Below are 14,297 nucleotides of genomic sequence, written 5' to 3'. Positions count from 1 at the left end.
ACGTGTAGCATACGCGTACTAGAAAACCAACAAGGTAATGTCCGGTTGCTCAACCTAATTACACCACCAGCTGTCGCACAACAGGTGTTGCATAATGACCTAAGTGCTTCGCGGAAAGCTACTTAATGTACGTCGTTAATTACCATAACCCGTCAACCGAGCGGGGGAAACTCGGTGAAGCATAACAAAAATTTAATTAGGTGGGACATCATGCTGTGATGGGTCAGCGGCTGCGATCAATACATTCCCATTAAAACGGGCAGCGGTGAGAAAACTTCGCGGGCGGGTCGATACGTAACAGCTGTGGCTGATCGTTATCTTTAATGAATGTTCTATGTTTGTATACTTTAGCGTTGTGGTGGAGACTTTAACCTGTTTTTTGTACACGGTCGTTGTGTTGGAGAATTTAACCTGTTTTTTGTATACGTTCGTTGTAGGGGAGAATTTAAAACATACATACATTCAAACAAATAAACAACATTAAACAACAAAGAAAAGAAATATATCAAATAAATAAATAAACAAAAGTAATTAAAATCAAATTACGTAACTAGTTAATAATAATTTAACTAATTATAAAATAAAATAAAATTAAAAATAAACAAAATAAAAATAATTAAAAAGTAAACAAATAATCAAATTACGTAACTCGTTAATAAAAATTACACAATATAAACAAAGTAATTAAACAATTTAAATCAAACAAATATTCAAATTACGTAATAAAAACTCATTAAAATTACGTAACTAGGTCAAAAATTAATTAAAATTTTAAAAACTCATTAAAACTCATTAAAAACGCATTAAAATTACGTAACTAGGTCAGTGATTACGTCACAAGGTCACTAATTACGTCACAAGGTCAATGATTACGTCACAAGGTCACCAAAAGGTGACTCACCCTTCACTCCTCCGCCAACCCCAGTTGGCGTAGTATTTTACTATATGTCTTTGCGCCTTCCGCATCCGCTCCTCCACATCCCGATGCGCCAGGCTGGGAGTATTTTGCTATATGTCATTGTACCAGGCTGCGCCTTCCACATCCGCTCCTCCCGAGTATTTTACTATATAACCTTTGCGCCTGCGCCTGCGCTCCTCCGCCAGGAATACGCTCCAAAAGTGACCTAATATACTACTGCTCTGTGTACACTGATCATTTCTAGAGTTAAAATTTCCAAAAATAAAGCGTACTTTTTTTCAATTTCAACGATTCACCGCGAAGATTTAATTTGCGATGTCTGACTTAGTGTCCCATATTAGTGTGGTAATTGTTGTCCTTCATCTACTATCAAGGACAAAAACGGGAAAGTTCTTACAACGGAGAAACATCAATTGAAAAGATGGGCTGAATACTTCGAAGAGACCCTAAACAGACCAGACCCAGAAGAAACTGCTGACTTCACTGACATGAACATACATTTTGAAATGTATAGAGGACCCATCCTAGAACAAGAAATAATAGAAGCTATCCAAAAAACAAAAAGCAATAGGGCTCCAGGAGAGGACAGAATCACTGCGGAGATGCTAAAGGCAGACCCAAAAATAGGTGCAGAAACTCTATTAGGGATCTACAACAAAGTATGGAATGAAGAAAAAGTCCCAGATTCTTGGAAACGGGGAATCATTATCAAATTACCCAAAAAGGGCGACCTTAATGTTTGTGAGAACTGGAGAGGCATTAATCTTCTGTCAGTACCAGGGAAAGTCTTCTGCAGAGTCCTATTACAAAGAATGAGGAAAGGAATTGATGGGATCCTTCGTGAAGAACAAGCTGGCTTCAGGGCCAACAGGTCATGTAATGACCAAATATTTGTCTTGCGCACTATAGTGGAACAGTCTCTGGAGTGGAATTCGTCTCTCTACATCAACTACATAGATTTCGAGAAAGCATTTGATAGCATCCACCATCCATCATTATGGAAGATATTAGAGCTATATGGCTTTCCAGGAAAAGTCATAAACATACTTAAGGACATGTACTATGATAACCAATGCTGTGTGCGACACGAAAATCAGCAAAGTGAATGGTTCAAGGTAAAAACAGGAGTCAGACAGGGCTGTGTCATCTCACCTGTCATCTTTTTGGTGGTAATAGACTGGATTATGAGAAGAGCCACTGAGGATAAGCCAAGAGGAATTGTTTGGGAACTTACCAACCACCTAGAGGACTGTGACTTTGCTGATGACTTGGCTTTACTTTCACATGCCCAAAAAGACATCCAAGCGAAAACCACAAGAATAGAGCAAATTGCCAAAAGCGTTGGGCTAAAGATAAACTCCGGAAAAACCAAGCTAATGAAAATAAAAACCAAAAGTGCTCTCAAGACCTTTGCGAATGGAGCAGAGCTAGAAGAGGTCGAAGACTTTAAGTACCTCGGCAGCTATATATCAGCAAATGGCAGCATGGAGAAAGAAATTGCCACCAGAATAGCAATGGCAGCACAAGCTTTTAACAGACTCGCTAAGATCTGGAAATCATCCTCACTGCAGCAGAGAACTAAAATAAGGATCTATAAGTCTAATGTACGTTCTGTACTCCTCTATGCTGCAGAGTCATGGAAACTAAACAAGAAAGTAGACAGCCGACTCAGAGGCTTTGAAAGAAGATCCCTCCAACGCATCCTCAGGATAAAGTGGGACGACAAAGTCCCGAACAAGGAAATATGGCGAAGGACAGGATTAAACGACATTGTCTCAGAAGTTAGAACGAGGAGATGGAGATGGCTGGGCCATGTCCTACGCATGAGCAAAAAAAGACTCCCCAACATGGCGCTGAAGTGGAACCCACCCGGAAAGAGAAGTAGAGGAAGACCACTGGGAACATGGAGGAGGGAGATGGAAGAAGAAGTACAGGCTACTGGCAAAACCTGGCATGAACTAAAGTGGCTCGCCCAGGACAGGGTGGAATGGCGGAGATTTGTTGTTGCCCTATACTCCACAGGGAGTGATGAGGATTAAGGTAAGGTAAGGATTGTTGAGCATCAATGTTTCATAATTATGCCAATGGCATCTAATTTATATTGACTGTCCCCTTATGCAGGTGAAGTGGAGTTGACCTGTTTCCTTTGGGTACTGAAGTTATCGTGTTTTTAGTCCAGCCAACTTTACCCTCCCTAACGTGAGTCAGGTATCCAAATAAGTTTGGTAGGCAATGTCTAACGGACTCGTTCCAGTGGTGTGAACTGAAACATTTTCTTTAGCAGTTTAATGTACCACAGAAGCCAATGAAACATAGACGGCTGTATGTTATCTGGTCACAACATCGACAGCCAGATCTTGATGATTGTGTGTTTAGCCTATATGTACTTTATATATATATATATATATATATATATATATATATATATATATATATATATATATATAAACGAGCCCTAAATATTAGCTGTCCAGACATTTTAAGTTCTAATTGAGTTCCACTAGACATAGTACTATCCCATAATACTTAAGTATCAGACGGCGTATAACCAACCCTACCCCACGCAAACACACACACGCGAACACACCCACACACACACACACACACACACACACAAACACCCACACACACACATTTCACTAGCACTGTCCATAACTTAGTCGCCAATCTCAAAACACACGTTGATCAGTGAATCTGTCCGTGGCTGAGCTCAACGATTCAACGGCGCACACCTGGCCTGCCCCTCAGTCATTGAGCCGCGGCCCTATGGGGGCCGTTATGGGGCCGTAGAGCCGTCGACTCATTCAGCAGGTAATAACCCGCGTGACGGGATTTGCCTACCCGCACCATTTGACGCTTCATTTTTTGATCGTTTATTGGCGACACATTGCGGTGTGGTTTTAGCGTAGGCCCTAAGTGGTAATAAACCGGGAGTGATCTCCCCTAAACTTTCTCGAATATTCTTATATAAAATAACAGGGGATGGAAACTCGGGCTATAGACATGATTTTTAATCCATTTTAAATACTTAAAGTTTTAAAAATAGAATAAAATCTCGTAGACAAATTAATTGCACACCAAGTGAACGCAAATAAAAAAAGCGCATAATAGTGCGCAATATTATTAGTACTTTTAAAATTTACATTAGTTTTTTGAGAAATCGGAAGTAGCGTAAATTACTACTTCCAGTCAACGGAAATTACTCAAAATTTTACAGAAGGTAGAGAATTAGATCTGTTACTTACATGTGAAATTTCATTTATCTATCTGAAATAGTACTCAAGTTATAGGCTTTTAAAAAATTCAAAGTAGGAAAAGTACCACTTCCGGTTATCGGAAATCGCTCAAAAGTTGATACGGATCTACGATTTTGATAAAATACTTATATATGAAATTTCATCAACCTAGCTGTAACGGTACTCAAGTTATCGTGTTTACACACGGACAGACACACACACAGACACACACACACACACAGACATACGGACAAGATTGCAAAATAATGTTTTTCCGTATCAGTGAGGTGTAAAACGTCGAGATTTGTAAAAATCTCGATTTTTTTTTTTTGCACGATTACAATACTTTCTCTATACTAAGTTTATACGAGAAAGTAAAAAAGTGACTGTATTTCGCTGACGTTAAGAAATTGACGTTTAGACGGGGAAGGAAAGGTGACGGGGGGGGGGGTTAGTACAGAAGGTTCCATACGAATCATTATATTTTGCATTGAAGACTATGTATGCCTATTTTCCGTATTCCTCTATCCCGTATGCGTATATTACATGAACGGACGTTAAAATAAGTCAGGATCATGTTGCATAATAAATGTGTACCTTTCTATATCGGCTAAAGCTTGGGATCGTCAGGTTTAATGCTGTTAAAATATTTTTCGTTCTTTAAAAATTACAAAGGATAATATTTGTACCTATTAAAATATAGGGTAAGTCTTTGTAAATCACACTTTATTAAAAAACTATGTCTTTTGAAAAAAATGTTTTTTTCACTCAACGTAGAGGTAATGATTTCATTTCTTAATCAAGATTTACATTAATGTCATCTTTACGTTAGGTATTCCCCCCCCCCTGCGTATTTAATACGCATGTAAATCTTCTAACTAAGAATTATATTACAACCTTTTACAAATTTGCAATTGTATGAGGATGATGGGGTATTTCCAACTACAACAGGTCATCTGATTGCGTCAAATTTACTAAAAGAAAAATGACAGCGAATTGTTCATTATGTTGTCTAGACAATATTAGAACTGTTTCTGACAGACTTTTAATGGCGCGAATGCCAACACAACTATAGAATGTCAGGCCGTCAAGGGGTCCGTCTGCGTAATATGAAATAACGAAGCACTGCATGAAAGAACACGCTTGTTATCTCCCCTGTTAAAACACGATCCGAGTTATGTCCCCTGTTAGAATATGTATGGGGTTGTTCCCCCTGTTGAACCACTACCGAGTTCGCTCCCTGTTTACATTGTTGTTGATGGCCTGGATAATTCCCCATCGAGAGTCTAAACCGCACGTGAATTTCGTAAATCATCGGGGGATTAAACGCTGAGCGGACATCTGAGTACTCACACGGATTGTTCTAAAATAAACCATATTTGATGCACAAGTATAGCTGTGTACGCAACACAATAATTTAATGCAAACCTGTAAGTGTTGTATAATTTACTTTTCTTCTATCGCAAATAAGTGGAACAAAACCCTCTCAAGGGGTCTAGTGTACACTTACAATATAATACAACAATTAAGTTAGTGTCTGTGCCTTGAAAGAATAAGATATATACGCTACTTTACCTGCACAACAGTGATGTTGCGTTATTTGACTTTAGTTCTAACATTTAGAACACACACCGTAGTATAATACATTTATTTTTAAACAACAGCGAGAATGTTATTATTTCTATTACAATTTCTAAATTTTGTTGATTAGCTATTACGCGCTTTATGCTGTTAAAGATATATCGTGCTTGATAGAAAACTGGAAATTTCTCTTAAAAACTCGCATCTTTCTATGCTTAACATAAAACAACATTATGAACAACAACACTAATATGGACTTTAACCGCTAGGCTAATCCCATCCAATTTTGGCAGGTACGGAGATAACCTTAATTTTCTGGCGCCTAAGTCCTCTTTTACAAATTCTGAAATAATGTAACTGTTCAGGGCTAACGTTAGAACGTTGAAGTTAGCATGTTAGTGATCCTGAAAGGCGTGCTGTCACTTGCGAGGTCATTTTATGTTTTGTCTGTATATATATATATATATATATATATATATATATATATATATATATATATATATATATATATATATATATATATATATTTATATATATATATATATAGGGGCCTATAGGCTATATATTTATATATCCATATATATATATCCATATATATATACATATATTTATATATCCATATATATATATATATATATATATATATATATATATATATATATATATATATATATATATATATATATATATATATATATATATATATATATTGAAGTTTTAGTTTGCTCCAAGCGCGGTACAATGAAATAAAACATGTTACCAGTTCAAAGCAAGCACGTCTTATTGTTCACGTGCTATTTATAGAAACGAAAACATTCAGCTGTAAGTAAATAGTATGTAAAAATATCATATTACTTTAGTACACCTGGCGATACACACTTGCGAAATGATTCACTCCTTGTGGTGATGTGAACTAAGACTTGTCATGCATAAATTCCTTTTTTGCGATCTATTGCATTGGAATTTTAACCGCTGCTATGTTAGAAAATAATTAAGCTCGATTTTATTTAGAAATATTTTTTTTTCTCCAGCATACATACGGAGAGGTCAGTAAATCTGTGATCGTAAATGTGACCAGTACGAAAGTATCAGCTTCGGTCTCTGAGTTCTTGTACGGAATGCGTCTCTTAGATTTTCTTGTCGAGGATTCCCAAAAATTTGATCTATAAAATAGTTAAGTGTGTAAAGCCTTGTAGTCATTTATGAACGTAACTTTAACTGTGTATAATTTAATAATTCCGCTTAAAACGAGCTTTTAAATTAATTTTTTCTACCCCTTTGGCGCCCCGCCCACATAGGGTCGGCGCCCGGGGTGACCGCCCCACCCGCCCTCCCCTAGCTACGCCACTGGAGAGAGCATGTGTGAGAATGAAGAAGAGAAAGAAACAGGGAGATAATAAGACAGAAGACTAAAAAAAAAAGGACAAGAGAGAAAAAGCGAACCAGCCTATGACAACCACCTTTATACTCTCCCCTTAATTAGAGTAGTGAAAAAGAAGAAGGTGAATACGAACATTGAATGGGAGATAACTAAGCTACGACTGTTCAGTATCAGTCAAGTAAACTCCGCAGTCAATGCCGCGACAGTTATGTCTTTTTAGTCTTTACTGTTTAAAAAATATTATTTGATCCTGTGACTTGGTGATATAATCAATATCGCACTAACTTTCCTCTTTTTGTGGTAAGACAGCATGCAAAATTAAAACACAATCAATAAACAACCAAACTCATGCAAATATAAGAATTTATCGTAAGTGTTTAGTTAATCTTAATCACTTGTCTTGATGACATCCAGTTTTCTCAGTTTCAAGTTGGATTTGTACTTCGACTCGTTATCCTGTACCAGAAACAAATAACGCACTTGACACTTGGCAGTATCTCTATCTTGTGTGTATATCGAATCTCTCACATCTGTGCGTACAATACATCGTGTTATGTATTGTACGCGATGAGGGCTAGTAAATAAATAGTGAATAGAAAACATTGTAACGTAACGTTGAGTCAGTGGATTAAAGTAGTTGCAATTCGGCTTGATAGTTGGTGGAAATGTGTTTAAAAAACTAGAACAAGAGTAATGTCGTCGTCGGCTAGACAAAATAGACAAGAGTAGTACAACAATAATGGTGTTGTGAAAGGCTAGACGAAATAGAGAAGAAATTATAACAGGAATAATGGTGTGGTCAAAGGCTAGACAAAATGGAAACACACTGACAAAGCTCATGATTAAGAACACATCTTTCTAGAGATCATGATATCCAAAATATAAAGGGACGCTTGTGAAAAGACACTTGTGGTAGTAGTTAGGGGCCGTGGTAGATAGGTAAATGAAAGACACATTATTGTTTAAACAATCGGGAGTGCGAGTATCAAACCTTAGCATTAACCTTGTTTTTATGTTCAGTCAGTTTTTAAAGCTGCGGAAATAATGGACATACAAGAGTATGTTTTAATATTCAACTGTTTTGTACTGGTGTATACCCTGGGTGGATATGTCTAATATACCTGTAGTTATCATTAAGATACTAACATAAGTAAAGTTCTCTTTCAAATATGACGGTCTATAGGGCAAGTGAAGTAGAGTTCACCTGTTTCTGTGACCTCGGTATACGAAGGGATAGTGTGGTCAACACAAAGCCCAGTCGCCTTTACTTTCCCTAACGTGAGTTAGGTACCCATCAGAACTGGAGGGACCCAGGGACTTTGACCCGGATTCGAACTCAAGAAATTCGAATTAGCAACCTGGCGCTCTACCGCTTAGGCCACGCCGTCCCGTAGGATACTAACATAACCTGCTATAAAATAATGTCCTAGCTTGCTGAGGCGGTCACACTGTCCACAGTAGGGTAGCCAAAGGTAGCCAAAGGTAACCAAAGGTAGCCAAAGGTAGCCAAAGACACAAACGTCTAACAGAAACGTAGGGCCGATGTCTCCTGACCCAACAGGGGTGACAGTACCACCCAATATTACTGTTATAATCGACTGTACAAGAAAACTTAAGTGAGCTAGTTCAGATGTTTTTTGTTAAACCACAATATAAATACACATTTCGTTCAGCTAGTAAACATGACATAGACACTATTTAGATGTATGATTACGTTTATTAGCGTCATGTTGTTAGGCTTATGTAAACAGGCATATCCGCGGCATATATTGTTTGCATACAACCATTATACGCTTATGTAAACAAATAAACAAACATATCCATGGCATTTATTCCTTACATACAATCATAATAGGAACTAGTTTATTCCTGTCAAATATCAGATTCGTCAGCGGAGGGGAAAAAAATAATTCGTTTAACGTTTACCCCTTTTTGACAGTAATCTTTAATAATGACGGGAGCATTTTTGTCTGAGGCCATATTTATTGGAACTTTTTTTAACGGAAGCCGTATTGACGGGAGCCCTTTTAAAATGAGCTTTGTCCGACGGGGTCCATTATCATTGGATTTGACGTGTTCGTTTTGACGGGGTGTTCTGTCAGTTGCCATTCTGATGCCGAAGCGTGTACGCCTATATAATGTTGTTAACATTAGCAGGTTGTTAACCCAAAATAACGTTTCCGTCAACGTTTTCTAGTTCCCTGTGTGTAAAGTTTCTATCTTGGCTATGTGGCGTAAGGTGCGAGGAAGAGCTAACTCCGGAGGCGTAGCGAGGGGGGGGGGGGCGGGGGGGGGGACATATGTCCCCGGGCGCTGACCTTAGGGGGGGGGCAAATTGAAAGTTTTAGGGGGGGTGCAAATGAAAAGTTCGAGGGGGGGGGGGGTGCAAATCGAAAGTTTGTCCCCGGGCGCCGGGAAGGGTCGCTACGCCTCTGGCTACCTCTAACTCTGGTTTTTAAGACGGGAAATGGGAATACTGTGGTAATACTAGGAAAAAATTTTGAAAAATACTATGAGAGGGGTTACAGTGAAAAAATACTATGAGAGGGGATACAGTGAATAAATACTATGAGATATATTACAGCTAGACAGTAATCGCTGATCACAAGGCTTGTTTCAATCAAAATGTGAATGTTGATAAATATTATTTGACAAAGTTGTTAAGTTCATGATGATGTCGGTAGGTTGAAAAATATTTCCTATAATGTTCCTAAGCTGTAGGCTGATGTTCTCATGATGTGGCTAAGTAGAAAAATGATGTTCTTATAATGCGACTAAGTTGAATGATAAAACTAATCCCAAAATGTGTAGATTATTAAAGTTGATATTTCCATAAAAACGTTTCATATAAACTGAATGTATAAAACCAGCACTTCAAACATATACAGACCACATTATTTGATCCGGATGTAACTAAAAATCAATCATACATATGATGATTGAAAGAAGATAATATTAGACAATGATAGAGATTAAAGGAATACTAAGCCTTACCTAAAAGACATTATTTAAACAGTAAACCAGGATTACCCTAATTGTTCGAAAGGTAAAAAAAAACGACTGACATATAGAGTGAATGTTTAATCCATAAGTTAAAGTCAAAAGTAAAACTAATCGATTACATATCTTGTGTACAAGACGATGAAGGTGTAAGTGAGCATTGGACGAACAAATGTAATAATTATTTAGAATAAAAAGTAAAAAGAAGTAACGCTTTCATGTCTGTTCATAGGGCAGATGAAGTAGAGTTCACCTGTTTCCCCGCCCTAACCTTAGCCGCATGTACTTTCCATTACGTAAGTCAGGAAACATTTAGAGCTGGGTGGACTCAGGGGACGTCCTACGGTCCGGGATCTGAACTCGGGACTTTTGGGTTTGCGGTTGTACGCTCTACCATCTGACCACGTCGTCACATGTATTTAGAATATGCTTGTTGACGCGAAGTGTGAAGACACCAGTCTAGTATGTCTTGCATAAGTAGAGAAAGGCGTTATATTGGGACATTTTTTCAGTCTATTGTGATTTTCAAGTGTGAAATACTTCACTCAAGTGTGACAAATATATCACAATCTGCAGCAGATAACTTTGAAAATACAAATTCAAGTTTATTGTAAATAAACCGGGAGTGATCTCCCCTAAACTTTCTCGAATATTTTTATATAAAATAACAGGGGATGGGAACTCGGGCTATAGACATGATTTTTAATCTATTTTAAATACTTAAAGTTTTAAAAATAGAATAAAATCTCGTAGACAAATTAATTGCACACCAAGTGAACGCGAAATAAAAAAGCGCATAATAGTGCGCAATATTATTAGTACTTTTAAAATTTACATTAGTTTTTTGAGAAATCGGAAGTAGCGTAAATTACTACTTCCGGTCAACGGAAATTACTCAAAATTTAACAGAAGGTAGAGAATTAGATCTTTTACTTACATGTAAAATTTCATTTATCTATCTTAAATAGCACTCAAGTTATAGGCTTTTGAAAAATTCAAAGTAGAAAAAGTACCACTTCCGGTTATCGGAAATCGCTCAAAAGTTGATACGGATCTACGATTTTGATAAAATACTTATATATAAAATTTCATCAACCTAGCAGTAACGGTACTCAAGTTATCGTGTTTACACACGGACACACAGACAGACACACACACACACACACAGACATACGGACAAGATTGCAAAATTATGTTTTTCCGTATCAGTGAGGTGTAAAACGTCGAGATTCGTAAAAATCTCGTTTTTTTTTTTTTTGCACGATTACAATACTTTCTCTATACTACGTATATACGAGAAAGTAAAAATTTTAGAAAAAAAATGCACTAAAATTAATTAAGATAAAATTATTAGCGTCACATAAAGTTGACTCAAAAATATGTTAATAAAAAACACGCATCAATTACTTGCATGACAGTTTATAGGACGTCAGATGAAACGAAACAAAAGCGCGTGTTGGTAGATTATGTATTCAAACATAACTGGATTGGTGTACTTCCCTGTAGTCATAATTGACCTAACCCATCGTTCTTAATTTACTAATATGTTTTTAATAATAAGATGCTGGTGTGTTATTTTAAATTCTTATCAACGTTATACGCTACGCTATTGTTAGATATAATCAATTATTTTAACGTTAGATGCGATATCTTTACAGTAATCATACGGTCATTCTTGCGTATGTTTATACAGTATAACATATTACAGTAAAATATAAAAATTATGACCGCTTAAAAAATTACAGGCTAAATTATCTTTCTGTAATTTTTTTTTTTTTTTAAATTATCAAGTCTTTCCCAGCTGTTAAACAAGTTTAGGAAAATGTTGAAAGAATTGTGAAGTTACTTAACAAATCCCTTTTGAAGCCCTGTTTGTGTCTGTTTAAGAGGTTTGTCGTTCTGGGCGTTTACCGGCTCTTAACTGATGCAGACACCGGGGGATGACAAGCTCATGAATAAATTACCCAACACCCATGTCCACCTAGGGCAGGTCTGAGCTGAGAAGATCAATTTAAGTTTCGTCTGAGATTAAAACGAACTGCTGGGGTGTCTTTGCCGAGGCGCATGAAGAGTTCGATTATATTGACATTGCTTTTAAAAGACTAGCGTGGAGTTTGATTTGTAAAGGATTAGAGTTGTCGTACTTAGATTGCACCATTTGATCTAGGTCTCGGTATTGCGCTGGGTGCTTGCGTACTAAGGTGGAAACTTGTGTTTATTTGTTTAGGTGATATTTACGTAGAGCTACCTTAGTACTGCAGGGTCAGTATGTGTTCTGGTGTAAATCTTCACTCAGCACAACTTTATTCAGCCGCTTTTCACACATATTGCTGCAATGACATGACATGACATGACATGACATGACATGACATGACATGACATGACATGACATGACATGACATGACATGACATGACATGACATGACATGACATGAAAATTGAGTACCAGTACCTGTTACCGGAATTTACATTGATCATTTTACAGAAACCTGCGTTCACAATCTTATACTTTTTTATAATTTGAAAGATCTTCCATTTAACTCAAACGGTTCTCAAAATAACAACTTTTTGAGAAACCGGAAGGGGAGTATACCAATGCCAGTAAACGGAAATTACTCAAAAGTTAAAAGAAAAGCTACGAATCGGTTATACTATTTGTATGCACGTTTGTCAACCTTACAAAACCTGTGCTCTAGTTAGCGTGTTCACTTACACACACATACACACAGACAATATTGCTAAAGTAGGTTTTTCTTAACTTATGTGTCAAACTTCGAGAAAATTCTGATTAAAATTTTGTGTACGAGTACTTAACTTCCTCTACACTCAGTTTATGAGAAAGTAAAAATTTATTTGAATACGAGCCGGCCCGCGGCATAACATACGCCGCTATTTAGTTGTTTCTAATTTTCAATAATTCATAATTTGTGAATTCGACAGTACCAACGCTGACACTGAAAATATTTCTTTAAAACACTATTAGTAGCTCGTTAAGGACCATAACCCCCCCCCCCCATTTCCTTCCCCCCCCCTCCCCCCCCCCCTACGTTTAAAATCGTTGGCTCTGCTTGTAAACATTTAGAGTGAACACAGCTCACTAAAACCATGTAGGGGTGGGGAGGTAGGGAGAGCGTTTGCAGCTTGTTTTCTAACGGCTCGAAGAGGAGAATTATATATATAGACGAGCCGGCCCGCGGCGTATCATACGCCGCAATTTAGTTGTTTCTAATTTTCAATAAATCATAATTTGTGAATTCGACAGTACCAACGCTGACACTGAAAATATTTCTTTAAAACACTATTAGTAGCTCGTTAAGGACCATAACCCCCCCCCCCTTCCTTCCCTCCCCCCCCTCCTCCCCCCCCCCCCCCCCCCTACGTTTAAAATCGTTGGCTCTGCTTGTAAACATTTAGAGTGAACACAGCTCACTAAAACCGTGTAGGGGTGGGGAGGTAGGGAGAGCGTTTGCAGCTTGTTTTCTAACGGCTCGAAGAAGAGAATTATATATATAGATTATGCTGCGATAGTTTCTTTTTCTCATGTATTAATTTAAGAGCCAAGGGAAACCATCTATAACCATTTTCTAGAAAGTCTTTAATCCTACAGAAAACTTCATATGTAATTGTTATATTTAAAGAACATTATTGCAGTTACGTACAAAATTATTTAATTAATAGACTTTGTTCAAATACGTAGTACTGCAGGGTCGTCGATTTAAATAAAAAATAATATAGTTTTTATTCAAAAAAATACACCCTTTGCCAAATTAAATTTTTTATTTCTATGTAAATGTTGAATATATATATATATAACTTTTATTAAGATCAGGGAACAATACATTTACATATTCATTAGTAGGACATAAAATGTCCTAAAATAGCAAATGTTCTGATTATAGCCAAAAGCTTCACGAACCTGGACGTGACAAGACCTTGACTGGACACTTGGCTGTAAATGATACAGCATCCAAACTTGACAGGTTCATTGGCATAACAACTATATATATATATATATATATATATATATATATATATATGGGGGCCCAACATTTTTTTTTGCGGGGTGGCCCTTTTTTTCTAGTTCCGCCACTGCTTAGAAAACTAATGTTTTTTCTTTTACATATTCGCTAGTGAGATTTGTGAATATTTTCTTTATCTTCAAAGAACCTAATTACGAACTT

General features: G+C 37.0%; 1 protein-coding gene across 1 annotated transcript in view; it reads left to right on the top strand.

The window, feature by feature from the left end:
• Positions 1-5,505: 5,505 nt before the first annotated feature.
• LOC131930051 (lysosomal alpha-mannosidase) overlaps positions 5,506-14,297 on the top strand; it is a gene marked incomplete at its 3' end in the record, with an annotated part of 60,383 nt that continues 51,591 nt past the window's right edge. The window contains 1 exon segment of the mRNA XM_059286418.1: positions 5,506-5,585.

The sequence above is a fragment of the Physella acuta genome, unplaced genomic scaffold (genome assembly GCF_028476545.2).
Source record: "Physella acuta isolate Inbredline_101_S28 unplaced genomic scaffold, ASM2847654v3 ptg001709l, whole genome shotgun sequence".
Classification (NCBI taxonomy): domain Eukaryota; kingdom Metazoa; phylum Mollusca; class Gastropoda; family Physidae; genus Physella; species Physella acuta.
This window is presented reverse-complemented; position numbering and strand designations above follow the sequence as displayed.